Genomic DNA, 27703 nt, shown 5'->3' with positions numbered 1-27703 from the left:
CTCAACACTCAGATTACTTTGTGAGAAGTTACCAGCGCTGTTCCAGAGACAGACTGTATCCAGATGACCGCTGTCTGTTTTTAGTTATTTCCTTGCATACACAAGACAAAGATAAAAGAAAATGACACACAAGTATGGAGGGAAAAACTAAAGAAGAGAAAGCACTTGGCTGCAGCGAGACGAGACTGGCAGAGCGCTTTAGCTGCACTTCTGGTCAACATTCTTCTCCGAGGTGTTGACCGCCAGCTCGAAGGTGTGAATGACATCACGTGTACGTGTTTGAATCACAACGTCTGGCAGGTGCAAAACCCCACGGCGAGGACACTTGTTGATTTGTGGATAATTGAATTATTTTAATGTGCCACGATTGGGAAACAATTTCAGACAGACCAACGCGGAGCTGAAAGGCTGTCACTGACGTCACCTGGCCTGTTTAATGCTGTACCCAAACTGCTAACCCAAACGCTAACTCCAACACTGACTACATCCAGCAGGGACAGTAAGTGATCAGAGATAACCGCGAGTAATTGTGTAAGTCAGAGCTCAAGTGTCTCTACGTTCTGACACCACGGAGGTAAGAAAGACGGTTCCTACATGCGGGTCAGGACCTCTCCACAGGGATCAGGAGACAATTAAAAGAATAGATGTTAGAGAGCTAGCAGGCTGGACGTTGAGCTAAATGCTAATGACAGCACGCTCACAATGACAATGACAACAAGCAGCTTTCATGTCTGAGTTAATGAACCTGGTTCATTAAGTTTTCAATCAAAAAACATATCAGAGCAAAATTAAAGTCCTGATGATGGTGACAGATGGAAAGTTACACAGTTCTTGAGGGAAACATGAATGTTTTATGCAAATTTCATAGAACTCAATCCAGGAGTTTCGACATTAGTCAACAGAAACACAAATGTGAAGGTCATGTCGGCACCAGAGAAACTCACATCAGTGTTTGCATCCAATACGATGGCAGCTAGTGTGTAGTTGTGTTGATGTTGTTGTACAGAGTTTACCTACTTTGTGTTCTCTTCTGCCTGCCTGTACGTTGCTTTCTACTCTTTCACTTTTTATATTACTGATACATACAAACACCATTATAGATGAATCCTCCTCCTCTCCACCTCTTCTTCCTCCTCCTCTTCCTCCTCCTCTTCCTCCTCCTCTCCACCTCTTCTTCCTCCTCCTCTTCCTCCTCCTCTCCACCTCTTCTTCCTCCTCCTCTCCACCTCTTCTTCCTCCTCCTCTCCACCTCTTCTTCCTCCTCCTCTTCCTCCTCCTCTCCACCTCTTCCTCCTCCTCCTCTCCACCTCTTCTTCCTCCTCCTCTCCACCTCTTCTTCCTCCTCCTCTTCCTCCTCCTCTTCCTCCTCCTCTCCACCTCTTCTTCCTCCTCCTCTCCACCTCTTCTTCCTCCTCCTCTCCACCTCTTCTTCCTCCTCCTCTTCCTCCTCCTCTCCACCTCTTGCCTAAACCAAACAGGATGTTTCCAGTGGGTGAGAACATGTCTGCTGTGTGCTACGCAACTGCATGAAAAAGAAACTCCGGACAATTTCCAAAGAATTGGGTTCGCTTGTACGTTGAATTCGTGTATGAAAGCGGCTGCAGACCGAGCCTGGAAAATGTTCTCCTTCAGCTGGAGATGAAAACATTTAAGTTCTGAGTAAGTGGATCAGCACCGCTCACAGAGATACTCGATGATCAAAGATGGATGAAAACAGATTCGGTGTAAATTTTGCCTCTAAGTTCAGTATTAGTTTTTTTTTTTATCTTTGGACAGAACCGTACCATCCAGTATTTAAACTGAATGCAGAATCAGTACTGGCCAGCTGCAATTATTTGGCAGCACAACAAGAGAATGTTTGAAAATGAGAAAAAAGAGGCCTGTTGTTTTACTGCTGTTGCTTTATCACATTAAACATGCACACTTGTGGCTCCGGCCTCTAATCACGGCTGTTTTTCCTGAGGCCGTCACAGGGTGTCAGGGGCTTTGGAGCAGCCTTTGTCGCCGGTCAACACAGATGACCCCGTCCTTTCTTGGCCCTCCACTCCACATCTCCCTCTTCCCTTCCCTCAAGTGCCTGAGCAACTTCCTAGTCTGGGAAAAGACACAGTTGAATCAAAACTCCTCTCTGTTGTCCCTCAGAGGGAGAAGGACGGGGGGAGAGCTGAGAGCGAGCAGAAGGAGAGTCTGTAGAGCAGAGAGTGAGAAAAGAGATCTTAATGTGTTTGAACAGAGTCCTGGTTTGATCTCGGACACAAACAGGGCAACAGGGAAGTTATGCAGAGCGGAAGGAGGAGAGTCGGAGGGAGGGGAGGGCGAGAGGCAGATGGACAGACACGCAGAAGAAGAGAGAGACAGACAACTCACAGGACTGTTGAGGAGGAATTTGGTGGACAGATGTTTGTGAGTGAGAATTAATGGGAGAGAGTTAACGTTTGCTCATAAGGAGAGCAGCCCAAACAGACACCGAGCCAGAAGCCTTTCTACACTCAGCACTTCTCCAGACCGACTCAACAAACAGTGTGTGTGTGTGTGTGTGTGTGTGTGTGTGTGTGTGTGTGTGTGTGTGTGTGTGTGTGTGTGTGTGTGTGTCCCAAACCTCAAGGCAACTTTATCTGTACGGCCTAATATCACAAAACACCACCTTCATCTTTAGACTCTCAGTTCATGCTCCAACATCCACGGAAAAAATAAGAATTTTGTGCTGTTGTTTTCTTTCTTTAACAAATTAATTTTCCTTTACCCAGAAAAAAAAACACATTGATGATATCAATCTGTATGTAATGGCTGTAATACTCAGAGAAGGAAAACTAGTTTTGACTGATGTTTCACTTCTCCAGGGCTGATCTACTATTTGTCAGGACCGATGTCTCAGGCTCAAATATATTTAACACTTACAATAACAGAAGAAAAGGTAAGTATGAAACAAACTGCATTTGAAGAGCTTTTGACTCTGTTTCTCGTCTACCCCACCAACACCTTCACACAGGTGAACATGAAAACATAAAGGAAACATATGAACACATATTCTAAAATATCAAGACGACTTGAATTCTAACATTTCAGGACCTCAAACAAAAGCCTGGATACTGGGGAAAAGAGTACGGAGCAAAAATGGGTCTGAAGGAAAACTGTGATAAAACTTGAAGGATCGCATCTGTGTGTCAAATTTCTCTGGAGGCCTCTGAGGGCCTCTGAGGGCGGGGGACGAGCCTCGGGGAGGATGGAGGGAAAAAAATGATGACATTTTATTGTGTGGTTGAAAATGTTGGGGGAGGTGTGAGATCACATCCTGCTGTCATAAACTTTTAGACGTTCTGAGATAGAAAATGGAGACATGAGGAAGGACAGAGTGAAGGTTGAGGGGAACGAGCTGTGAGAAAGAGGGATGGAAAGGGCATTCGGGTGAGGGGGACGGCCGAGGGAGGGAGTGTCGGAGAGGAAGACGGCGGGAGAAAAGACAACACTCTCCCCTTTTCTGTCTCCAAATAAAACTCCAGACATACGAGAAATATTGAAGCTGAAGTGTCGCTGAAGTGTCACCACATCCAGCAGCTGGAGTGCAGACAGGGCCGGTCTGCAGATTGACCGTGACTTCCAGCCGCTTCAAAGCTTTCTGTCCATCTCAATCATCATCTTCTGAGCTTCCAGGGTCTCCATGCTGCCGATCTTATCGCAGACAGATGAGCTTAATATAGCGGCTAAACTTTACTCCACAGGACGTTCATCGCTTGCTCTTTCTCCGCTGTTTTGTGGGCTGTTGGTATTTTGTTCGCTGCAGCTGTAACCACCACAAATGACTACAAGACTTCAGGTGTCTTTTATTCACAAACAGTTCCACGTAATCTGCTTTGTTTGTTCTACACATACATACTGTTTCTGCTGCTGAAACCAAAAGAATTTCTGTAACAATGTCGGGTCCGCTACTGGCTTCAGAGTCTGTCCCGAGATTTTACTACAAAACACAAGAGAATCTATAGTAAAGTCTTCTATTTCCTGACATGACACTGGTTTAATTTTATTCAACATTGCCAAGAACTGCTCTGTGTCAATGAATCATCTGAGTCAGATCCTGTTTCACTTTCCCTGAAACTTCAAAATCAAAATATTACATTTAAAGATACCAGGAGAAATATTTGAACTAGTGATTAAATAATCTCAATTTTAATACTGATGCATCAATATGACATAAAGAAGCAAACAAGACAGTCAGTGAGATGATTTGCTAATTCCATATGGATGTTCTTAACGCCGGTCACTGTGGTGGACTGCTGAGGAATGAACCTGCTCTGTAGTGTGATGATGCAGTAGAACAGCTGGATTATAACAACAAGAGCTTATGTTGGTCGTGCTACCAAGCTTTCTAACTTTTCTGAGGAATATTGATAATCTGGCTTTAGCTAAAACAAAATGGAACAACCCAGAAACAGTAACATTGCTAAAAACTGTGTTTCTGTCCATTACTGCCATTGCTGTCCTCTCTGCTGCTGTAATATTACAAATGTCCCCACTGTGTGACTAATAAAGGATCATCTTATGTTATCTAAGAGGTTTTTTCCTAAACAAAGGAAGCTGGTTTTTTTCCCCCCACAACAACTTTTTTTCCCGTCATAAAACACTTTGAATTTGCTCACAGAAGATTCAATAAGATAATTGAATCCCACCAAATTAAAGAGCAGATAAACAAATGATCAGAGTCAAAACCTACAACCACCACCCATCAAAGTTCAGTTTCCAGTCACACCCTATTCTGTTCAGAGGAAGCCGGCTGGTGATACAGTTGAGTTGTGCAACGTCCCCACTGCATGACAAGCTTCCTGCCCTGTTCTGAGTTTGGCATGCTGCGTCCTACATGGCAGTTTGTTGTTCGACGCAGAGGACGCTTGAGTTTTCATGGCCGTGTCCCTCTCACAGAGGACTGGGCAGGACGCTGTGCTGGGAGAACATCGCCCTTGGCACATCACCACAGTCCCTGAAACAAAGATGTTGATGCCAAGGCACATGGAGTGACTTCATCCTGTGTCATCTCACTGAAGTACAAGTGGGCTCTCAGAGGGCTGATGGGGGGTGAAAAGGGGATCAATTAGACTCACTAAAAAGGTTTTCTGGCTCCAGATAGCTGCTCCAAATGCATGTTAGATGCTTAACTTATACATCATCTACACTGTTGTGTAAATACGTTCTACTAGTGTAGTCTTTTCTTCCCTGGATGCTGTTGTTACGCTGTTCATGCAGCGGCCACAGACACTAGAGAGGATAAGGACAAGAAACAAGAAGGTGACACGACTCAGAAGGTATTTCATGAACAGGTCTGGACTTTTCCTTTGTCATGTCTTCATCTATTAAGCAGGTAAAATGTCTGGAGTCTATTCCACTTGTGACATGTCTCTGCAGTTGCAAGTGAAACAGTAAATCTCTCAGCTTAAAAACAAAAAAATCATCAGAGAGATGGCTGGAACATTGGGAGTGCCTAAATCAACAGTTTGATGGATTCTGAGAAGAAAAAAAAAAAAACACACTCGTGAGCTCAGCAACACAACGAGGCCTGGATGTCCATGAAAGACGACGGTGTTGGATCATCGCAGGATCCTTTCCATGGTCAAGAAAAACACCAAACCAGCCAGATGAAGAACAAGTGGGCATGTCTCAAAAAACGCCTCGCCTCGACCACTTGTGCTGTTTTACCGTCACATCTGATGCTGCCACAGCTGGTCTACCTGCATGAAGGTGTTTCTTAAACCAACACTCTTCTTCCGACCCCCGCACATTTCATTTACTAAAACTTCTTCACAACATTTAGTCATTTAAAAGCTTTTATTTTGAAGCAGCAGTAACTGAACATGATGCTCACGCTGTGACTGTGTATAATAATGTTTGTGGTTCCCAAACATTCAATCACACTGAAAATTCAACTCATTGTTTCATTTCAAATCTACTGTGGTGGCAAACTGTGTCACCGTCCAGACATGTCCGGACCGAACTGTATACAAGTAACTTAGAGAGTGTGTGTGTGTGTGTGTGTGTGTGTGTGTGTGTGTGTGTGTGTGTGTGTGTGTGTGTGTGTGTGTGTGTGTGTGTGTGTCTCTGGGTCTGGGGGCTGTTAGAGCAGAACTCGGGGCACTTGGAGTCCTTCCCGCTCCCTGCGGAGAGGTGTGCGCCAGGAAGACGGGAACCAGGGCCTCTGCAGCTGCTCCACACACACACACACACACACACACACACACACACACACACACACACACACACACACTCTTGCCTCTACATCTCGCCCTCTGTCTCACACTTTTTGCCATGAATTTTGTCTCTCTCTTCAAGTCAGAGAGACTTCTCATACTGCCTGACAAACAGGTCAAGAACAACAACAACAACAACAACAACAACAACAACAACAACAACAACAACAATAATAATAATAATAATAATAATAATAATAATAATAATAATAATAATAGATTTTTTTATCCAAATCAGTAATGTGCAAAAATCAGGATGACAAAACTCACCCATAAATGTTCAAGATGATCGTCTGTTAGAAGAAAATAAATGTTTTCACAGGTAGGTCAGAGACCAGCCGGTCTGTCTGAGCCGCAGCTGAAAGATGTTGTCTGACTTCATGGTTCTGGCTCATTAAAGCACAATATGAATGAAGGAAACAGACATGATGGAATCTCATCTCATTATTGAAATGCAATGCAGGGACTGACAACAAATTCAGCCTTCAAGGCGTGAAGACTCGGATCGTAGAGGCAGCCCAGAGTAAAGCAAAGAAGAAACTGTGAAAATGACAAAACCACTTTATAAAAAAAAAGGAATGTAGAGAATTCATCTCGACTTTCAGGGTTGGGACTGTGAACTGTCTCTCAGTCGGGTCATTTATCTGAATTAATGTATCTTTTTTGACTGTGTGTGTGTGTGTGTGTGTGTGTGTGTGTGTGTGTGTGTGTGTGTGTGTGTGTGTGTGTGTGTGTGTGTGTGTCAGGTGTTGAGTGTCAAAGCGAGTACCAGTGCAGCGTAATAGAGACGTGGTGGGAAAGCAGCGGGTCTGACACCAGTGGACTCCATGATAAATGTGTTCTCTGACAAATGGATCCTGGAAATAATCCCACATAAGTCATCGTGTCTGTGTCACACACACACACACACACACACACACACACACACACACACACACACACACACACACACACCTCACCTAAACCTTACTTTCTGAAATTTCTCTGCTCATCTTCAACAACAAACAATCTGTCGTGAAACAATAACGGCGCCCGTTTCTCCTCCTGACAGCTCATCCACTTCACACGACTCCTCTGAGCCTCGACAACCAAAAACAAACCCCACATCAAACAGGAAACCGATACAGGACCACGAGGGAAGAAAAGGGCCGACAGGTGTCCGTGTGTGTACAGGTGTGTGTGATACAGTGTACATGTGTGAGGCATGTCGGTGTGATATCCCTCAGCCCCGACCGTCCAGGAGACATTAACTGTGGACACATGAGGGTGTGTTTGTCCTCGGCAGGCATGTAGATGAATACCTTACTGGACCAAAGGTTTCTTCTGTGGGAAAACAAGCTGTTATTATTACGAGTCAAATGGTGGGTACAGCGTTTTGGCAGCAGGCAGCACGGTGCCAGGGAGCAGCGGTAATGCTCAAAAAATGAAAATAAGTGGAAAGTGGTCTGGCTTGCTTTCGCCAATGCGGACTTTATTAGCCGTCTGTATATGTCCATAAATATTTATAAACAGTGTAAAATTGCTGTAAAAGCAACGAGGGGGGAAAAATCTCCACACCCTGACATGACTGGGGCCCAGTCTCACTCTGGCATTAATCTCAGAGCCATTAAAAATGAGGGGGAAATTATTAGTGACAGGCTTATGGAATTACATCATGCTCAGGGTCAATGGGCCTCCCCCCACAAGGAATAATAATGGGAGGACCAGAGGTACAACAACGGTATCTGTAGCTTTGGGACTGTTGTGGATCCAGAACTGCAAAGTCTTAAATTGGCTGAGATAGAAATCGGCGTGTTTCACACAACAAAAAGAAGTCGTGCGTGTGGCCACAGTCCTCCGGTCAGAATCATCACATGACTATTCTCACATCAGGGCTTTATGTTCACCTGCTCTATGAATTATTTCCAGATTAGGTAGACAGTCAAACTCTGACACCAAGATGGATCAATTCCAGAAGCCTTGGAAAGACGCTATTCTCGGCAGAAAAAAGAAATTAGAGCTGATAAATACATCTGATAATACACAGCCAGCATTGTGTAGCATTTACAGGCAGTATGTGGCGGTATGCACCTTTAAAGTTGGTTTGCTGGCCACCAGTAAACACAGAAGAACAGGAACGACGATGCTGTTCAAGACGTAGCGCTGCCGACATTTTCAGCAGAAGATGATGCGATTGGAACTTGCAATACATTCACAATGTGCCAAGACCATTTTACGAACGCTGTTTGGTAATTTCCATTTTTCCTTTCGTGCTACATTGTTAGTATCGTCTCCTTAGCAACCTGTAACCTTTTCAGATCCAATGAGGAAGAATGATTCTCATGTTCTCCCCGGATTAATCAAGTCTGTGCCTGTACTGACTCACTAAAGATTGCTTCATGCATCTTTTGATTTAGGTCACATCTTCTTCCTTTTACATTGTGAGGGCTCAGATTTCAGTGGAGCCAGAGCTGGAGTTGCTTTTGTTGTGGCGAAATTATTTCTGGTGTCGTCCCTTCAAGCACGACTTGTAGACATTACATCCGTACACCTCCCATCCAAAGAGTGTCACTGCAGTGTTTCCCATACATTCAACCAGGAAGGTAAAATCCAAATTCAACTTTTGTTCTAATCAACGATGTAATTTTAAAGACCATCCGCCCTCCATCACCACCCCCACCCAGCATGAATCGGCATCAGCAATTTACTTCAGTCTCCGATACAGTGGATGGCAGTGTGGTTTTCTCGTCAGCCAGTAAAACCACAGAAGAAGAGGAGGAGGAGTACTGAACGCAGTTGGCTTGACCTGAACTTTCTCCGCAAATTACACGATTTGGCCATTTTTTCGTAGTGGCCATATCCTGTTATTACATTGTCGCGTGATGCTCTGAGGCCCAGAGAGACTTTTCCCAATAAGCAAACACTGTGAAAGAAGCATCTGTAACACAGTGGATAATTGTTTTTGAGCTTCACAAGCAACAATATTCTGCCACATCAGTCAAAGACTTTACATGTAAGACAGGACAGAAACATAGAAGTTATGGCCTGATGAAAAGGCTCCTGTCACTGACATATTTTAGTATGCCCTTAATTCTGTGTCACTCTTCCTCCTGTTTGATCTGCCTCAGTCATTCTCTCTGTATACATGTACTGTTCACCACAGTAGGTCCATCCATCTGCCCGCCTCTGCACCCGTCACCAGGCCTTCAGGCCGTTAATGTCACTCGGAGAGCGGCGGCACGTGATGCAGGGAACAATGACCCTCTTCAGCAGCGTCTGTTTCCCTGCAGCTACAGCTAGGACCTCTCTTCAACACGTGGCTATTAATTGTAATGTACTGTGGCGCAATCTAATAGACACTAATCTTACTCCAGAGGAGAGGACGGACGGAGAGAAAGCCAAGGGCAGGGAAAAGAGACAGTCCATAACATGAAGAGTGCTTGCTCTGCAGCTACTACCAAACAGAGTGTATTCCTTCAGCTGTGGCTGCAAAGGTGGAAAGTAACAAACCATGACTCGTGTAATTTGACTACGGTTTGATCAGAGACAAGGAATTTACCCAAGAGAGCACACAAGTGTTTAAATCCATGTAAAGTTAAGGTCCCACCAAAGATATTATAATTTATCATACATGTCTGAACAAGATTTCATTCTAAGACATCGTAGTTTTGATATATTTTATAAAGTCAACCTCATGTGTGAGGAGAGGAAAAGTCAGAGGATTACCAAAGTCATAGGGGCGAATCATCTGAGCATCATGAATGTCTGTACAACACACTGAACCATCCATCCTGCAGGAGTTACTATATATCCACAGATAAGTGAACACTTTGACCAGCTGGTGGCAGAACGTGAAGAGTCAGGGGATAACGGAGGTCTTTAGGATTCATCCTCTGAGCACCAACAATACCTGATCACAGGTTTGTGGTTCTTCATACGAAGTGGTGGACTGACTGAGTAACATCAGCAGTGTGGCTGAGTCCCATGGGCACGACCAGTTGTGGAAAGTATGATTTCAGTACAGTCCTGGTGATGTGCGATAACGACTAACTTCAGGAATGTATCAGTCCACAATATTCAAAAGGACCCCATCTTAATCTTCCTGCAACCCATCCGTAGGCCCCGACTGACACCAGCACTGCCTACAGGCCTTGCATGAGCTCTGGTCAAAGTCTCTTTCTCCTCTGAGCCTGCCATTGTTGTGGGGGCTGATAAATATTTACTCTTCCCAGCTTGGCAGGGAAATGAGTGGGAGGGGAGAGGGACCCATTGTGACTGAGGGGTCAGAGACACTGACAAGCCAGCAGGGTCCTTCCTACCCCACTGGCACCTAAAACCCCAATACACTATTGGCTCTGCTCGGGGACAGATCCACTGCCAGCGATGGTTAGACCCGGGAGGTTTGTCTGAGTGGGAGTGTGACGGAGGTGGAGAAACAGAAACAGAGGGGATGGGGTAAAAAGAGACAGAGACCGGCAGACAGTCGAGAAGACGACCACAGAAAGAGACTGAGAGCCAGAGCGCTTTGAAAAGGAGAGTGGAGAAGGTTCCCCTTTGAGAGCTGTTTACATGACAGACCACCAGCGGAACTGACGAGACAATAGAGCAAAGAGGATCCACAACACCAGACAATGCAGCCTAAAAGAAAAGAGGCACTAGTGTTATGAATACACACATCCCTGCAGGCTTCATCTCCCTACTTACCCACTTTCAACAAAGGAAACCCAATAGGGTTTTTTTTTTTTTTTTTTTTTAAAGGCAGAACAAAACAGAGCTTTTCAGGGGCAGCCAGATTCAAATTGTCTATGTCAAACCAACAGAATTTGTTTCCTTATGAAATAAAAAAGAACTTCTGTGGGGAAATCCAGTGAGAAACAACAGGAGTACGTCCTCAGCGGCCTGAGCTTCAGGGTCAAACGTCCGGACCTCGTTCAGACCTTCCAACCCCCGTCAGTGTCCTCACCATCTCCAACACAACTCCATTAAAAGCTCCCAACTACAAGTCAGCGAGGAGGAAAAGGAAACTTCAACCACGTGCTTGGATATCTGTTACTGTAGAAACAATATTTTATGTACACACCTACACATACTATACAGCAGGTCAGCCAGGTGTCACGCACAGATGTACAGGCTTCCTACTACTGTGATCAAGGCCAGTCGGTCTCTGACAAAACCTCAGCACCTACAACAATAAACAGAGCTCAGATTTGCATTGATCTGAAGCTGCGTGTCCGTGCCTTTCCTTCATTTATCATTTCCTCTCCGGTTCCCTGGTTATAAGATCTGCTTCCCGTCTGGGAAAAAAAGACACGAACAGAGTCGGTTAATTCAAAGCAAACGTTTTCTCAGACGACAGGCCTGAATTATACATGAGACTGGTAAAACTACACAGAGGGCAGCAGATACACTACCGCATACACAGACAATTAGAGATTTACACTTTTCCTGACCTCAGGTGGAGGCTCAGTGTTTATGAGCTTCACTGTCAAATACATTTTTTATACCAACATTAGCATCTATATGTGTTTTTGTACACCAGCTGTCTGCAACACTGCCGGACAGCTGGAGGGGCGAGACTGAGGAGTTCCCACAATACTTACAGACTCAAGCATGTCTGCAATTATACACAATGTTGTATTTGTCTATTTATTATTATTATTATTTTTTTTTTTAAGAGGCCAGATCAACGCATTGGTCCACAACAGTGTTATGGATGGGTGATGTGTGTCAGATGGCGTCCACATGATGACATTTAACGTCTTCACACATTACAGGGTGGATTTTGTGTTTTGACAAGCTGATCGGAGCTGGAGCTGATAAACACCTGCGAGTGAACCTACCAGTGGGTGTTAGTTGGTTTTCTGTCCAGTGTGAAAGGCGCATATGGCCATAACATAACACAGGAGAGTGCATCATTAAAGTCAGCTGGGTTCATCCACTGGGGACACATCAGTTCATGTAAGAGTTGTTGAGATATTTCACACTGGAACAGAGTGACCAAACAAACCAACAGAACAAAACTGCCATCTCTTTAGCCTCAGTATTAGTACGGCTAGTATTAAGTTTCTTTGTTTTTTTTCATTTTCATAACTCACAACTCAGTGCCGGCAGTTAAGGAACCACAGAGGATGGTTGAAATACAGTTAAATCAGGTGACAGTGATCTAAGAGAGGCTGTTAAAACTGCATGCATGATTCCTGCAGCCCAACATGCATTAATGTGCATCACGGAAACTTTATTGTGCATAACAACTCTCTGCAACAACCTTGGCTGGATACAACATCTTGTTTGAGTTCTTATCTTTTTACATAAGCTAAATAAAGTGTCTTTTTCATAAAGATTAGACAAATATGTTGGGTGATGTTGAGCAATAATGTCCATTTCAAGTTTAAAATATTTGGAAAACTAAGTCTGTGATTTTTAAAAGCATCTGTTATTGATCACCAACCGAGACTTTATTCAAATACTCCAAAGTTTTTCAACGTTAGCCATTCCTCCATCGCATTTATAGTCCCCTGTTATTAATATGTGGTTTCATTACACCAAGCAAGGTATTCATAAATCAAACTGTGGACGTATATCAAGTTGAATCATATTTTGGCTGGAGAATCGCCTCCTCCATGTGAGCTTATGCACTGATGTCATTTCACTACACCTGTGTCTTGTTATATCGAGGAGTGGTGTTTTCCTAACACCTCCCATCACATCAAGAAACACAACAGATTATTAAAATCAACAAATCATAAACTTTAATGAAGACATCATCCCGAGCCATCGCAGCTGAAGCTTCTAATGAAGCGAAAAACATGCGATTGTCTGCCAACATGAGGTTATTGGACATGAAAAGGCCGCTGGAGGCGTCTTCAGACAGACATACTGTAGTATAGATAAACATCCCCTAACCAGTCATTAGACTAATAAAGCCTGCTGGATAACCCGAGGCCTTGGATGATGGAGCAGCAGTCATTTACAACTCCACACGATCAAAGTTGAGCAGGCTGTGTTTGGTGTGCAGCATGTTGGAGGGGGAGGCACAATGAGCTGGCAGCCAGGCTCAACCCAAGTGTACAGTCAGCCTAGTAATCAAGGGTTCCCAGGCACGAGACAGTCAACACAGCTGCTAGCGGAGGACAGGGAGGGAGGATCAGTTGCTGGTTACTGGCAGACTTTGTTTGAGTCGCCAAGCGCAGAAACATTGGGATAAATCTCAGAGTGCTTTCTCCGTTCCCTTCAGCTCTGTTTGTCGACTGGTATGTGCATTGTTCAGTGATCCATCTGAGAATGGTTTGATGATGGACGGATTCTTTATCTGGTGAAAATCACTCGGGGGTAATTCAAGTTACTATAATAATGTCAAGAAAGGTGTCAGGTTACGTTCTGCCGAAACAGTGGAAGAAAGCTGCCTCGCCCCAAAATACAAAACAGGAACCACCCTACAAAATTATTGCAACAGAGAATTAGCATATGTACCATCTCAGCATCTATGACACGTGAGTGAGACGATTCCTTAGACAAACATTTCATAACTGAACTGATTACACAATGAGATGTCTCAGATGTGTCTGACTTATCTCGGTGTGCTACAATGATTTTCTGATCACACTGTAATCATGCTTTGTGATCACAGTATCAGGGGGAAAATGCTGGAAACGAATTGGAACGAAATAAAAGCCACTTTATCTGTTACAATCAGATAACACAAGCGTGAGCAGCACACCAGGCTGAAGTTACAGTAGTTTGAAGTTTAATAATCAACAGCCAATAATCATTATACACTGGCCTACTCTGGTTTGTAATACTGATCTAAATCTGGTTATTAAAGAATTAAGATTTATAGATACCAGTGAAACAGGATCCAGGAAATGTAGTTTGATTAACAGATCCAGGACATTTAAAGCTTCATCAGAGGCCAAAACACTGCAGGGGGGTTAACAACACTACCAGGCAGGATTTCACAACTGACACTGAACTATTTCATCTTTTGTCACATTGATTGAAAAATAAAAAGTGGGAAAAACAGAATTTGTGTTAAATGTAATCGCCCCCCAGCTGTGCACCTATTTGAATGCCCACCGCAGCACTTTGTGTGGCGCCTGATGAGCTACGTGTTGTGTTATCAGACAACACTGCTTTGTTTTTGCGGCAGCCTTCTGCTTTGGTCATTCTGTCGCATATTTCTGCAATAAGTTATAGCCAACATTGGTCTAACCAGCCCACTGAATCAGAAACATTCAACACTGCATTGATTAAAGGTCATTATTCCACTAATATCTGGATAATGTGTTGATCGCATTATTTTTAGCTCTTCTGTCAACTACCTCAAGTTACTTCCCTCATGAAACCACCACTATGTTAATCACTGTAATTTTGGTCTACTTGACTTTGACCACAACTTCCTGTTGGAAATGATGACACTGCAGTGGGAGAACACATGCAGAGGAAAAATATTCAAGTTGATTTAAGATGTACTGAGAGTCTGAACGCAGCCAAGAGCTGTCGAGCACCACACCACCAGAGAAAATGAAACAATAATAACTGTTATTATTTGCTGTTGTTATTATTTCCATTTTCCGACCTGGCCTCAGCGGAGTCAGCCCTGCACTAAAGGTCAGGGTTCACTTCCTCTCGGGCTCTCAGGACCTTTTCAAAGACAGTGAGGTCTGTTAGAGGGAGAGTCCAAGCAGCTGCAGGCAGAACAAGCTGGGCCGGGCCAGTTCTGAAGCCTCCAGCAGAATCAACAACAGACGCTGTCCATGTTACAAAGCAGCCGCAGCTGCTCCTTTTAGATGCTCTCCAAATTCACCCATGATTATACACACACACACACAGACACACACAATGATCACACACAATAATAAATGAATCCAGGCACGCACACGTTACACAGTCGAGCCTCGACTCATGTGCATACACGCATGCATGACAAGGTGAGCAAACAGGAATAAAACCACAAACATATTCACGTACACTGAATACATCTATTTTATGCATAGTTGCACACACACATCAGCGTGTGTTCCTGACGCCTCGACGTGACAAGGCAGCCAGTCTGAAGGAATGAGGAGGGAGGACGGCCTGGCGTCCAACGTGAACCTGCTGAGCCTCTGAGCAGAGCTGCTGGCTGACTGAAGCCCTGAAAGGCTTTCAGCAGGTCAGGGCAAAGAGAACCAGGGAGACATATTGAGTGAGTGTGAGAGAGAAATGTGTCTGAAACCAAGTCAAAAGCGATCGGGTTAGTGAGAGAAGTGTGTGTGCTGGTGATTACCTGAGCATGCATCGCTGCCTGGGTCGAGATTTATACTTTAACATGAAGTCATGTGTTGGAGGAGGTGAAGGGACGCAGCCCAGCTCAGCCTGAACTGTCGATGATATTTTTCTCGGTGGGGATAATTTGCGAAACAGTCGAACACCCCCACACGCTGCTATTACCATACATCATCCAACAAACATGTTTTCAGAGTAACATAATATATTTAAGAACACATAATCAACAGAAACTGCTTGTTGAGAGATGTAATGTTTTCCTGACACAAGCCATTTATTTCCGAGCATGAATCCACCTCAAAGGTCTGTGAAGGCACCGCAAGCTATGAGCCGTAGGTAAACACATTTACCTTGCTCACTGACCCAGCTGTAGCAAGGTGGAGAACAAACATCCTCACCTTTTGCCGGAGGCTTGTCTGAACTTGCCAGACAGAGGCACGGGGGAAAGGAAGAGAACCAGGAACGGCTGCTTCACAGCTCGGTTCTTCACTCCGCTGCACCTTTTCTTTATTAGGCCGTTTGTGATCAAGGGGCAGCGATTATAGGATACTGACTTCCATCGACTACGTCTGTACGGTGCTGAGCCGAGGGGAGGGATGACTCTATGATGGCTTTGTGATAACTGTGTTCTGTTTACTGACATTTGAACATCAAACAGTCAAAATCATGATTGTCTTTAGCTAAAAAATTATGATAGTGAATAAAAGCATTTAGAGGTCCTGTTCTAGCCTCGGGTTCGGTCCAATGAAGAGGAAGAATCTCTATTTGTGTCACATATCATGGGATGCACAACATGATGGAACTGGTGCTGTGTATTTATTCTGAGGGAGCAGTGTGCAGCGTGTGCGCCCAGGACCAGCTCCACATCTTAACCAGGGCCTTGGTCACGGGCACTGACTGCAGAATGAACCTAATGTTTTGATGGGTGGTGAAAGCGGAGTACCCAGAGGAAACCCACGCCGTGCCACAGCCGGGACTTAAACATGGACCTTCTTTGCTGTGAGGCAACAGTGCCAATCACAGCACCGCCATGCTGCCCCTGTATAAAACCTGGACCAAGCTTCCTGGTCTGAAAACAGACACAAAAGCACAACTACCTTAAAACCTGCATTCTTTTGAATAGCCAGCAGAAGGTGACTCCACTGGTCTTGAATAAAAGTCGTACTGTGCTGCTGTTCCATTACATCTGCTGGCCCGGCTCTATTCAGTTCGACTCGGCATTGCCGGGGTTTTACGTTTCCCCCACAACTGGGCTTCCTACTTGAAGGTGTGCCTCAAAACAACCGCTAACAAAGTGGCTCCACTAAGTCAGTTACACATTTAACATCTTCACAATAAAAGTCCCCCGTTATTTAATCATTTAAAAGCTTTTATTATGAAGCAGCATCACAGGAAAGGTTGTGTTTTCAGGAGTTTACTGGCTGAGTGGAAACCTTTGGCACATTTTCAGTGGGCCACATAAACATGAAGTAAATCTGGAAGCTGGAAGCTTTTTCTGGGGTTTGTGCCAGGTCAAGAATTCTCATTGGACTATCTGGGGCCCAATCTTTGGGTTCAGAATCAAGTTCTCATCATACATGTACCAGTTAAAGGAACAATAAAGCAGCTTTCAGGTGTGGCTGACTCACGGCATGTCATCAGGTTCATAGTGACCTTTTTCTGGACAATGATATCAAACGCTGAGGTCCAAGGATGGGTCACCCTTGTATCATAATTGGGAGCGCCGAGTCAAACACTATCACCACATGATCCATCATCCAATGCATAAATCAAAACCAACATAAGAACCAATTCTTTAGCACCAACTGTGAGTCATTAAATCGTGTTTTTGTATGTCAACAGAGAGATGTGTACCATTTATTCAACAGTACCAGCGAATGGCAGCAGCTCAGATTGAATCAGATGGTGTGAACAAATGTACTGTATGATGTTTTGCTTTGCTCAGAGACACCTGATGTCTGAACACAGTGTCACATGTCTTACCTGTAGGATGACGATGGACCATGCTCTGCACCTATTCATGCGTCCAGACTCTCAAAACTCCTCACAGAAAAACAGGTAAACCTGTAAAGAGACACACAGATAACATTCATCCGTCACTGGGATTTTTCAGGGTAGAGCAGAATCAAAGTTAGGATCACGACTTTAGAAAATAAACTCCTGAGAAGCAGCAAGGATGCAAAAAGCAAGACGTCTACAACGGGCGCATCTGTGTTCTTAAATGAGGGGGAAAAATTATTATTGCTAATTTTCCATGAAAATCCTTTGGAAATTAGCAATTCAAAATGTTCCAGCTACAGAGACTAGTCTGCAAAACAAGTGATGGAAGAGAAATTGTTTTAATTGGCAGAGAAGAGAGAAGAAAGACTGAGAATGTGTTCACAAAGTCGTCAGAGACCTCAGAGCCTGGTGGCTGCGAAACACAGAGACACATGTACCAAACCTGGAAGTCTTTTTCCTCTTCCACTCTATTTAAACACACCGACCCTCCGACTGAAAGGTCACACTTCTGCTGGGTCCGCTCGGCCTGTTAATAAGGTCTGAGGAGGTCACTTAATGGTGACGATTACACGCACTGACTGAACACTCACATAGAATAGCGAAGAGTATTTTGCACTTGCATGAAAGGCAAGAGGTGATGATTTGACAGGTGGAAGAGAAGAAGAGATGGGAAGCTTTGATAAGAGGAAAAATAACCAGGAGACTTTATCTCCCTGCCTGTGACGCCAGTCCAGGAAGGTACAGGTAGCCTAATAACAAGGTTATAATATGTCCTTGAGAATGTCTAATGGCTCAGCAGAACAGAAGGCCATTCAAACCCAACATATGGTCCACATCACCAATTACTAAGGTGAGTGTCGATAGGGACGAGATGAAGAGGGTGGCAGCCACAGAGGGAGTTGAAATATGGACATATGAGGAGAGGAAGGACTTTTAACCAATTTAGAGTAACAGCCACAGGTCAGAGGGGCCGATTTCACCAAACATAATGTCTCTGGGTTCCTCCCCAGGCTCCCTGTGTGAAACACTGCAAGTGTGGACAACTTAATTACTCAAACTAGAGATATAAAATAATTTACACATAGACAACATGCCATTAAGGGCTGCCTTGGGAGAAACAACTTCTCAAATCCACACAGTTTTTGACTCTTGGCACACAAAAGGCAAGAATATAATGTAAGCTTGTATAGAAAATGACGTTTTAATCAAGAACATGCTTCTTGGTTTTTGTTTTTTTTACTGTTCAGATATGACTTAATGTTCCACGCACATCAAGCATTTACTATGTGTCCCATGTGGTCTGTATTTCAAGGAAGAATAAATCTAGTTTTACATCACTGACGCAAACAGCGAGGTAAAAGAAAACTATGCACCCAAGATAACATTCAATATCCAGGCAAACATCCCCGTCATCCAAGACTGCTGCATGGGTGATGAATCGTTTCTTAAAGGTAAAGGAACATCAGCATGTTGGGTAGAGTACTTGTGATGAAGTGCTGCCGGTAGTGGAGGGCAGTAAAATGAAGGGAGTGTAAACAGTTGAAGGCGAGAAGGATGGAAAATGTATATAACATGGAAAAATAAGATGAGGCTTAATGGGAAAGTCAAATGCAGCGACTCCCTTATTCTTCAGTGGTGCTTACTACATGAAATAAATAGTGAGTTAGTTGTAAAGGCCCTGACCTCCACTGATCTACTTCCAGGAAGGCTCAGATTGACCCTAATTAATTTGCACACAACCATCTCACAGACAATTCCCATCTACCCCGGTCACTGGTAGGCTCTGGTCAAGCATGCGTGCACCAATTAATCCAATGGCTCGAGTCTGCTCTCGTTTCCAAAAGAGTCAATCAAAATCTGGAGATTCAAGACCGAAAATTCTCCCTCCCAATACAGATCTCCCTTCAAAACTTTAAAGTGTAAAGGTACAGACACTAACATTTGAAAATAGCACTACTCCATGGAGGCGGCTGATCAGAAACTCAAGTCACTGGTTTCACAATGACAGGCTTAGGCTAAAAGGAACTGCTCCCTAAATTCCTACCTTTCCACAATTCAGAAAATGTTCCCTTTGAGCCTGTGAGGACACAAACAATCTGTTGATTCAGTGGCAGAATCCTTTCCCCTAAGCCACTATTTGCTTTAGCGGCGATGACACAAGGGGAGGAATTTGAGCAATGCCTGTGTATCATAGACTCATTTCCTCCAAGTGAGAGAAATCTCCAGACAGACAAGACAGCACTGAAGTCTGGTTCGTTCCTGTGCCTCTGGCTCCAGGTCAGCCACTGTCCTGCAGACACGTTACACACTGATGTTTCTTTGTCAGAAGGTACGCCGTCTGCTTTCCTAACCATTGATTCAGAACAAGCAGCAAACATGTAATGGCATGAAGCATTCATACATGGAAACACTTCATCAAACTATAATTTTCCAGTGACCTCAGACTCAACATGGATGAAAGCCACTCACTCATCGCTTGTTGGTTTTGTCTGCATCATAAGCGGCACCCAATCAATGGCTATCGAGGCGATAAATTCACCTGAAGACACCAACTTATCTTTGAACATGCCCTAATCCCCGGTCTTTTATAATTTTCAAAGATCATCTTGTGCCGATAGGATTCCAAAGGGCTTACTGTCTCATTCCGCACAAATGGAAGTCTCTCCCAATTGTATGGGATCAAAGTAGCCTCATAACTGCATCGCTTTCAAGAAGAAAATGAAAAGCGTGAAAAGCCAGAGCACGCTCTGTCTGCGATGGGATCAACACAAACTCAAGCAGCCTTGAGAAAACTTTGCTTGTTTAATAGGGGATCAATGCCAAGAATTATTGTGGCGCTTTGCCATTTGTGCTCATTCCCTCTTTCTCTCTGGCCCTCCCTGATATTTTCCACTGGCAGGTCAATGACTTGTCATGAATTTACATGATACTAAAACACTATGTGTACCTTAAAGAGCACTGACGGATGCCCTTTTCCTGCGTACTCCAAAGTTAGAAAAAAAAAAAAAAAGACATGGAATGGGCCGTGCAAGCAGATTAGCAATCTTTGTACTTCATGGACGCCGGCCAGGAAGCACCGACCCACTCCACTCTTCACTTGTGTCTTTTTTCAGCTGTTCGATTTCATGCCAGATATGTAAATTGCCTCTGAAAGTCACACAGGAGCTCATACGGGGCCAGTCGCTTTCTAAAAGGCAACAAAAAATGAAGCCCGTATCAGATGACATAGGGATATCAACATGGGAGATCTGCAGTGATGAAAGCAGGGAGAGAGAGCTGCAAAAGGCAACAGCAGGACCAGAGCAGAGCAGAACGGTAATGTAGAGTTTACAAATTAAATGATCAGGATGAGGTCGATGGGGTTAAAAGGGACGCATGTCAAACGCAACTCAATTTTTAATCCCATTACAAACTGTAAAAGTCACCTGACTGAACCGTCCTCTACAGACCGTCAGAAATATCCAAGTGCACCCCCACCCACATACACACCTGTCACCTCATTCTTCTGTGGTGGATCAATTACTCCAGGGCTCGTGGAACATCTTACCCAGATAAACAGAGGGGCAAAAATTGGATAACAAAGACATTAACTTGGGATGTTAGCCAGGAGGAAATGTGTCACCAAATATTACTGATAATTAAGTATTAACATGAAAACCTTTTGTCAAAGCCCACTCTAAATCTATTCAGCTGAATCAAAATCATGTAGAATCTGAAGCTGTGAGGTTAGTGTCCTGACACCTGAGGCGAATCAGTCAAGGAGGTTTATCTTTTGTTTATATTTCTGTTTTTCCAGTGAAATGACGGATGGGCATCAGAGCATGCAGGAGCACACAAGACGGCGGCCTTGCAGCTGTTCCTGTGTGCCTTAGTACCGTCACTGTTTGTGTTCCCAGGAGAGGCGGACAAAGCACTTCCAGGTCGCCCACTAACCTGCCTTCTCATTACCAAAGGTCATCCTGCTGGAACACATCGCTGACCTCTCATGCCAAAGGTTACTCAGCGAGAGGAGGAGGAGGAGGAGGAGGAGGAGGAGGAGGAAGGTGAGTGAGAGTTAAGACTATGAACAAACCTCCTGCGTCAACCCTCACTTTCATTTAACCTCATCACCCATCGTGGGAGTACTTCTTCCTGGACTGACACTTTTGTGCTGCAATTAATCTTCCTTAAGTCAATTATTAATACCAAACTAATCAGATTCATGTCCCACTATAGTGTATTTCCAGGGTGGGTGTTTAGCACAGGCTGGACAGAATGCCTATAGATGGCATTGCTCTTAGATCACAGCAAGCTCATTAGCTCTGGCCCGCTGTTGCATTCACTCAAACCAGACCAAAGACGTGCTTGGGTGGAAATTCAAAGAGGGCAGGAGGAGGGAGGGGTGCGAGGGAACAGATATGTTTCCTTGGATAAGGCAGAGCCGAATAATGACTTCCTGTATTTAGCCTGGAAAACAAAACAGAGAGGCACCATGGACAATAGTGCAAACACAAGTGTTGTCCAGGAGTGCTGTAATACCTTCGAAGCAATGTAATCCATGTGTAAGGTTATGTATGGTGGACATGAGGATGATGGGGCTGGGTGTATGTTAGGCGGTTACAACATCTGGATCTTGTAGTACATGCCTCTGGAGTTTCTGACAGTCGCTCTTTCTCAGAGCAACAACCCCCACTCTTTGCATCCACGCTGCTCCCTCCCCCTCTTGTTCGCCTCTTCCTTCTTTCCTTCCCTAAGTCCCTCATCCTATACCCCTTTCCTTAAGGGCCATGTGAAAACTCCCAATTAACAGAAACATGAGAAGTGCTAATGGCTGAACATGAAATTGGAATATGCAAAACACAGGGGCCCTTAACAAGGGCCAAGCTGAAATGTGACTGAATGCGTCAGCAGGTCATAAAAGGCCTCCTCAAGATCAATGTAATTATGAAAGCTTTACGTGGAGGACTTTCCAGACTGGGGAGTGACCGGCGACAGGAGGCGGGAGCTGCCAGCGTTATGTTCCACCGACAGACCCCCACTTTTAACCCAACAAGTGGAGAACAAGCAAGGTCTTCCAGCTGCCTTCCATCAGCAGCTATAATAGACAAGGTGAAAGAAAGGTAGGACGAAAAAAAGAGGTTTCTAACACCTGCAGCAGGGTGCCAGCAAACATTCCTTGGTCGTCCGGCCCCTGGGTGATGCACTCTATAAATCCTTGTGATTAGCTACAGTAGCGGGCCTAAGTGCCACTTAAATCAAACCCCAAAGGGGAAGTTGTTGTGACCTCGAAGCTTTGGAAATGTGATTTAGCCCAAGTGATTATTACAAAAACAAAGCTAGTTCTGTTTCTTTCAGAAGAGAGGATGAAGGGTGTGATGGAGGTGTATAGAAGGAGAAGTTAGTTTAACAGCAGGTTTGCAATAATAAGCCATTATTTGAATAGTTTATGACAATCAGGAGAAATAACTACCTGTTATTAAGCCATTAGGTAAACTTGAACTAATGTTGAGTCCATTATGCTTCAGCATTCTGGGAAGACTACACACCCAAACAAGACACAGATGTGCTTACAGGAGCTACGCCAATGTTTTAATGCAATGGATGTGAAATGTGTATATTATGTGGGGTCTGCTTTTGCTCCAAAATTGAAATCAGCACCTATTAATTCATCATGTTTTCAAAGCTTCTCCCACCGGACAGCATCTCCAAACACTGACGGGAGAATGGGTGTGATGTTTAAAGCCCCCACTGGCCGCCCAGACCCAAACCAACAGCCAACCGCCTTCATCCAACCACTCCGCTGCCTCAGTTGGCCCGGTGTGTTTCAGGCTTATCTCAGACGATATCACTGAAAAATCCACCAATCCACAACATGTCGGGGAAATTGCAGCATTAACCTGAAGCACACTTGTTGAATAAATGAGAATGTGACTGACCACAGAGACAGAAACTCTACACAGTGTGGTCTATAAACCTGTTGTGCTAACAGTAACAGAAGGGATGGCACAGCTCAGAACCGACCTGCCAGAGTACTGTCGACAGCTGACGCAGACCAGACCCAACTGCAGTCTGACTTGTACGAGACGCAAACAGTATTTCTATGTACAATCTGTCATTAGGATTATACTCCACCATCAGGCACATAAGAGCTGTAAACTCTTATACAGAGTAATTTGCCTGTGATCACATATAAACCAGGTGATTGTTCTGAAGCAGCAGATTTCTCTGGACGCATCACTGTGTTCCATCATAATGCACAACTGAGAATTACATCACGTTAACGTAGCTGGTAATATCGTGGTCATGTGTGGACACCCAAGTTCTGGAAATACGTCTCAGCACAGCAAAGATCTGATCCATCAGAACCAAGAAAAACTGAACTTTGAGAAAAAAAGAGGCAAAAATGGAGAAGTGTGTGTCCATTACTACCAAAGTGTTCCAGTAACTTCATTATAACTATTCCATTAATCACATCTTATTAATGTAGTAAGATTTACCTTTATACTATGTTCTTATTAGTACTGGTATATATGTAATTTATGATTTTATAGAACATGGAAACTATGGAACACAAAGTAATTGTTTTTTAAAGAAAATACGTTTAAATCAAACACCAGTTTTCAGAGTAAAAATAAATTGCAGCTGCTATTTCTTCATCACATCTTATCAATCATTCATCTCAAAATACACAACAGGACGAGCGAGTAGTACGAACACACACAGACACACACACACACACACACACGAAAACACACAAATGCTCTTGAGTCGGCCTTGACAGCGGAGAACATCCTGTGAACGGCCTCATTTCTGTGCCGGCAGTCAGGGACGGTCGGGAGTCGAGTCCAGCAGGGTGACGTCAGACTTGAGTTGTGTGTATTCATCTGTACATGTATGGACTCTCATGCTCTCAGAGAGGGGAGCTGTCTGGCATCAAGCCACATGTCCTAGAAGGCCTGGGCCTCTTAAGACAACCAGAACAACCCACTAATCTTAAGTTAAGCAACACACAAAGCCTCTTCATACAGAGAAAGACGGGTTTGATTCATTTGAAAGTGACAATGTGCCATTTTCTACTTCTAGGAAGTCGTAATACTGGTGGAATTTGCTTTGTTCACACTCATCTATAGGTATTTTTTACACTGCCATGATAAACATTTTACATGTCATGTCTGAAACCAACTGGCGCCACAATACGGCTCGGATGTTTGACACTGACAAAACTTTATAACAGAGTCAGTAAACTGTTCAGCTGATTAACAGGAAATTAATCAGAGAGAAAATAAACAACAGATCAACAATGAACATAATCGTTAGTTGCCTTCCCCGTATATAAAATATGAGATGGGAGGACAAAAGTAAAGATGAGAGGACGGCATTTAAAAGAAGAAATGAGGGGCTGCTCCCTTGTGCTTCACAGTTCAGGCAGCTCCATACATACTGGCTCTACTCAACACAGTCACAGTGTGGACCACAGAGGCGACAGCAGGGACACAGGAGCTGCCAGGCCACTGAGTGGCATTAGTAAACACACTCAAACTCAGAAGCTTTGCCAGGACCAGGGTCACAGTCCGCTCTGCTCACAGAACCGCTGCATCCAACACCACTCCAGAACAAAATGAGCGTCAGTAAAACACTGTACTGAGAACAGCTCTGAGGTCTGCTCCCAGTCAATCTACTCCAAAGATGCTGCTGCCAAAAGCAATGCAAGCCAAATGTTGCTGCTGTAGTTCAGTAATGTTGACCTGTATGCATATATGTGCCATGTGCGATTGTTTGGATGCAGGTGTGTCCGTATAGCTTTATCAGACTGGTATGCAGAGCCGTGAACATGGTTCTTGTCAAGTTTAATCCACATGGAGGAAAGCAAACTCGCTGGCTGAGAAGAGAAAAAAACATCTGGCTCCACACCAGTAGGCTAAAAAAGCATAAAACACAAACAGACATGGAACTCAATGTGACCAAAATTAAACACAGTTAAATCAGTAAATGAGCAGTGAAATCCTGGCTGCAGATCAGCAGCACTTCTCAGAGGAAAGGAAGAGGAGGGACAATGCAAGATAACATGAAAGGTACAGAGGATGCAGAGAAACAAAAAGAGGGAAAAGAAAGAAGGAGTGAGAGAGGGAAGGAGGGCCGAGGAGAGGGAGGGAGGGAGGCATGCTGAATCGCTCTGCTTGGCAGCAGCTCTACAGGCAGCCTTTTAGTCAAATTTATGGATTGGCCCGAGCTCCACAAAGGTCTTCATTAAGTGAAACAAAAGAAATGAATCAGGCTGACCCTCCTTCATCTGCCACTCCATCTGTACCTATCCATCCCCCTCGGTACTGTGACCCAATCAACAGGCCCTCCAGGGCCAGGAGCCTGGGCCGGGGCCAAGACTGCTCTCTTATTCCTCCCCCCTCCCTCGCCTCACCCCTCCCTGGGTGCACCTTCCCACCCATACGAAGCCTCTCTGGTTTGTGTCAGTCTAATGAACAGTCTCTTAACTCTTCCACAGCAAGAAAGCAGATGGAACCCCGGGACAATTTACAGCACACACAGAAAGAAAGCGAAGGAGGGAAGAGGGCAGTTATGGTAAAAAAAAAAAAAAAGGGGGGGAGAGTACCAAATGCACTCCCAAAATGTTCCTCTGGCCGGAGAGCTGAAATTATGCCTTAGATTTGCACATTTTTCCAATTTATCTCTTATTGAATTAAGGTTTCAGACTGCTGGACGCCTTTCAGGATGCAGCAGAGGAAGAAGAGAAAGAGTGAGAGAGATACACGTGTCGGAGGAAAGACTAAATCTGTGCAACTTCTCTTAAAACACTCATCTACAATGAAGATGACGGTGCTGGTGGTGGGAGCAGAGCCTACGTCGTTAGATTGATGTCTTCTTAAGATGAAGACAGACACTCTGAGCTTCAGTTGAAATCCTCTACAGAAGCTCTGAATGTAAAATAATACACTGATGCCCTAATTCCTATTCTGCAGTATTACTCTGAATACTTTTTCCACCACTGGAACCAGCAATGCTGCACATTTTTCCTCTCCTGTGTTTGTTACCTTCAGGTTTACACTCGGGAGATTCAGCCAACAAGTTATTACGGGATATATATGAGTTGCAACAGTAACATCATTGTTTAAACCTAATAAAATCCATAGCTGTTCATGCCCCCTTCTAATTGGGGACCCAAGGCAGTTGCCTACCTTGCTCAATGGTAGAGTCTAACTTTGAATACCATTGTTCCTGGGGACGTAGCATAGGAAGCATGAGGTAAAGCAAAAGTCTCATGGCAAACCACTTGTTGAATGTACCAATGTCCTGGCAGTGATAAAAGAAGCTGGAGGAGGAAAAAGCTTTGCTCTGTAGGGGTTTGGATAAGCCAGTTCTCCATCTGTGATTATTAAGGTCCAGTTTTCCATCCAGTTCTGTCGCGGGGCACTTTCTCAGGTATTATGGGTCTCTACGGCGTAGAGAAGAAAAAAAAGAACTACGGAACTCGGAGCAAAGGGTTCAGTCACATAATGCAGCCGCTGTGTGAGGAGGTTCAGAAATGACAAAAGTGTCGGAGAGAATGTCAGCCGGGAAGTGACATTTATTAAGTCCTCGCAGTACGGTGAGAAGCAGGCAGACGTGGAAAAGCTGAGCTGACAGAGGAGGGAGCTGAGACGAACAATCAAGATCTGTGTGGCTTTGTCCTGTAACCGTCTGCTGCACAACAACTGAATGTTTCCATGATAGTGTTTTACATTCAGCCTCAGTCCTTTTCCAGATGCAAGGTGAAGGTGACACTGAAGAACTACAGTCTGCCAATTCATTAATTACCCGCCCCATTTAATCAGAGCCCGGACTGTCAATGCCAAACATGAGCGACAATGATATTACATCAGGCTGAGGTGGTTGAAGGGGGAAGTGATAAACAGAATATAAAACAGACTGGGTGGCTTGTCTGAGTACTTGAATTGGTTTACCTCTGTCTGAAGAACATCGTGGCCTGACTTAGACATAGTCGGTCGGTCAACAAAAATGCCGTGGCCACAGTTTTTGAGGCATTTGGCATGCAGGTAAAGCCAATGGGCGCCAAAAAGGGGCACCATGGCGGAGGTCTGTCACCAAAAGACACATAACTTCCAAACGCATTCACAAACTTGTACAAGACTTCACAAAAACTGAGCTGAAGGAAATCTGGTTTTCTGTTTGGGCCAAGTGGCAAACAGGTGATCTGGCAGAGGGAGCAGCCCAAAACAAAAAGCTAAATAACT

At 44.4% G+C, this 27703-nt stretch overlaps 1 protein-coding gene across 4 annotated transcripts in view; it reads right to left on the bottom strand.

Annotated features, from left to right (window-relative positions):
- The window catches only part of disp1 (dispatched homolog 1 (Drosophila)), a 70382-nt gene that overhangs the window by 34313 nt on the left and 8366 nt on the right, over nt 1-27703 (bottom strand). For 3 of the 4 annotated variants that reach the window (XM_037086815.1, XM_037086812.1, XM_037086816.1), the window contains exon 3: nt 17460-17540. The gene's annotated coding sequence lies outside the window, so the exon portion shown is untranslated. Of the gene's footprint in view, nt 1-6503; nt 6527-17459; nt 17541-27703 lie in introns of all 4 variants that reach the window. The other variant, XM_037086814.1, reaches the window with a different exon arrangement.

The sequence above is a fragment of the Acanthopagrus latus genome, chromosome 22, assembly GCF_904848185.1.
Source record: "Acanthopagrus latus isolate v.2019 chromosome 22, fAcaLat1.1, whole genome shotgun sequence".
Classification (NCBI taxonomy): domain Eukaryota; kingdom Metazoa; phylum Chordata; class Actinopteri; order Spariformes; family Sparidae; genus Acanthopagrus; species Acanthopagrus latus.
Note: the sequence above shows the minus strand (reverse complement) of the source record. Positions and strands in the feature narration are given on the sequence as shown.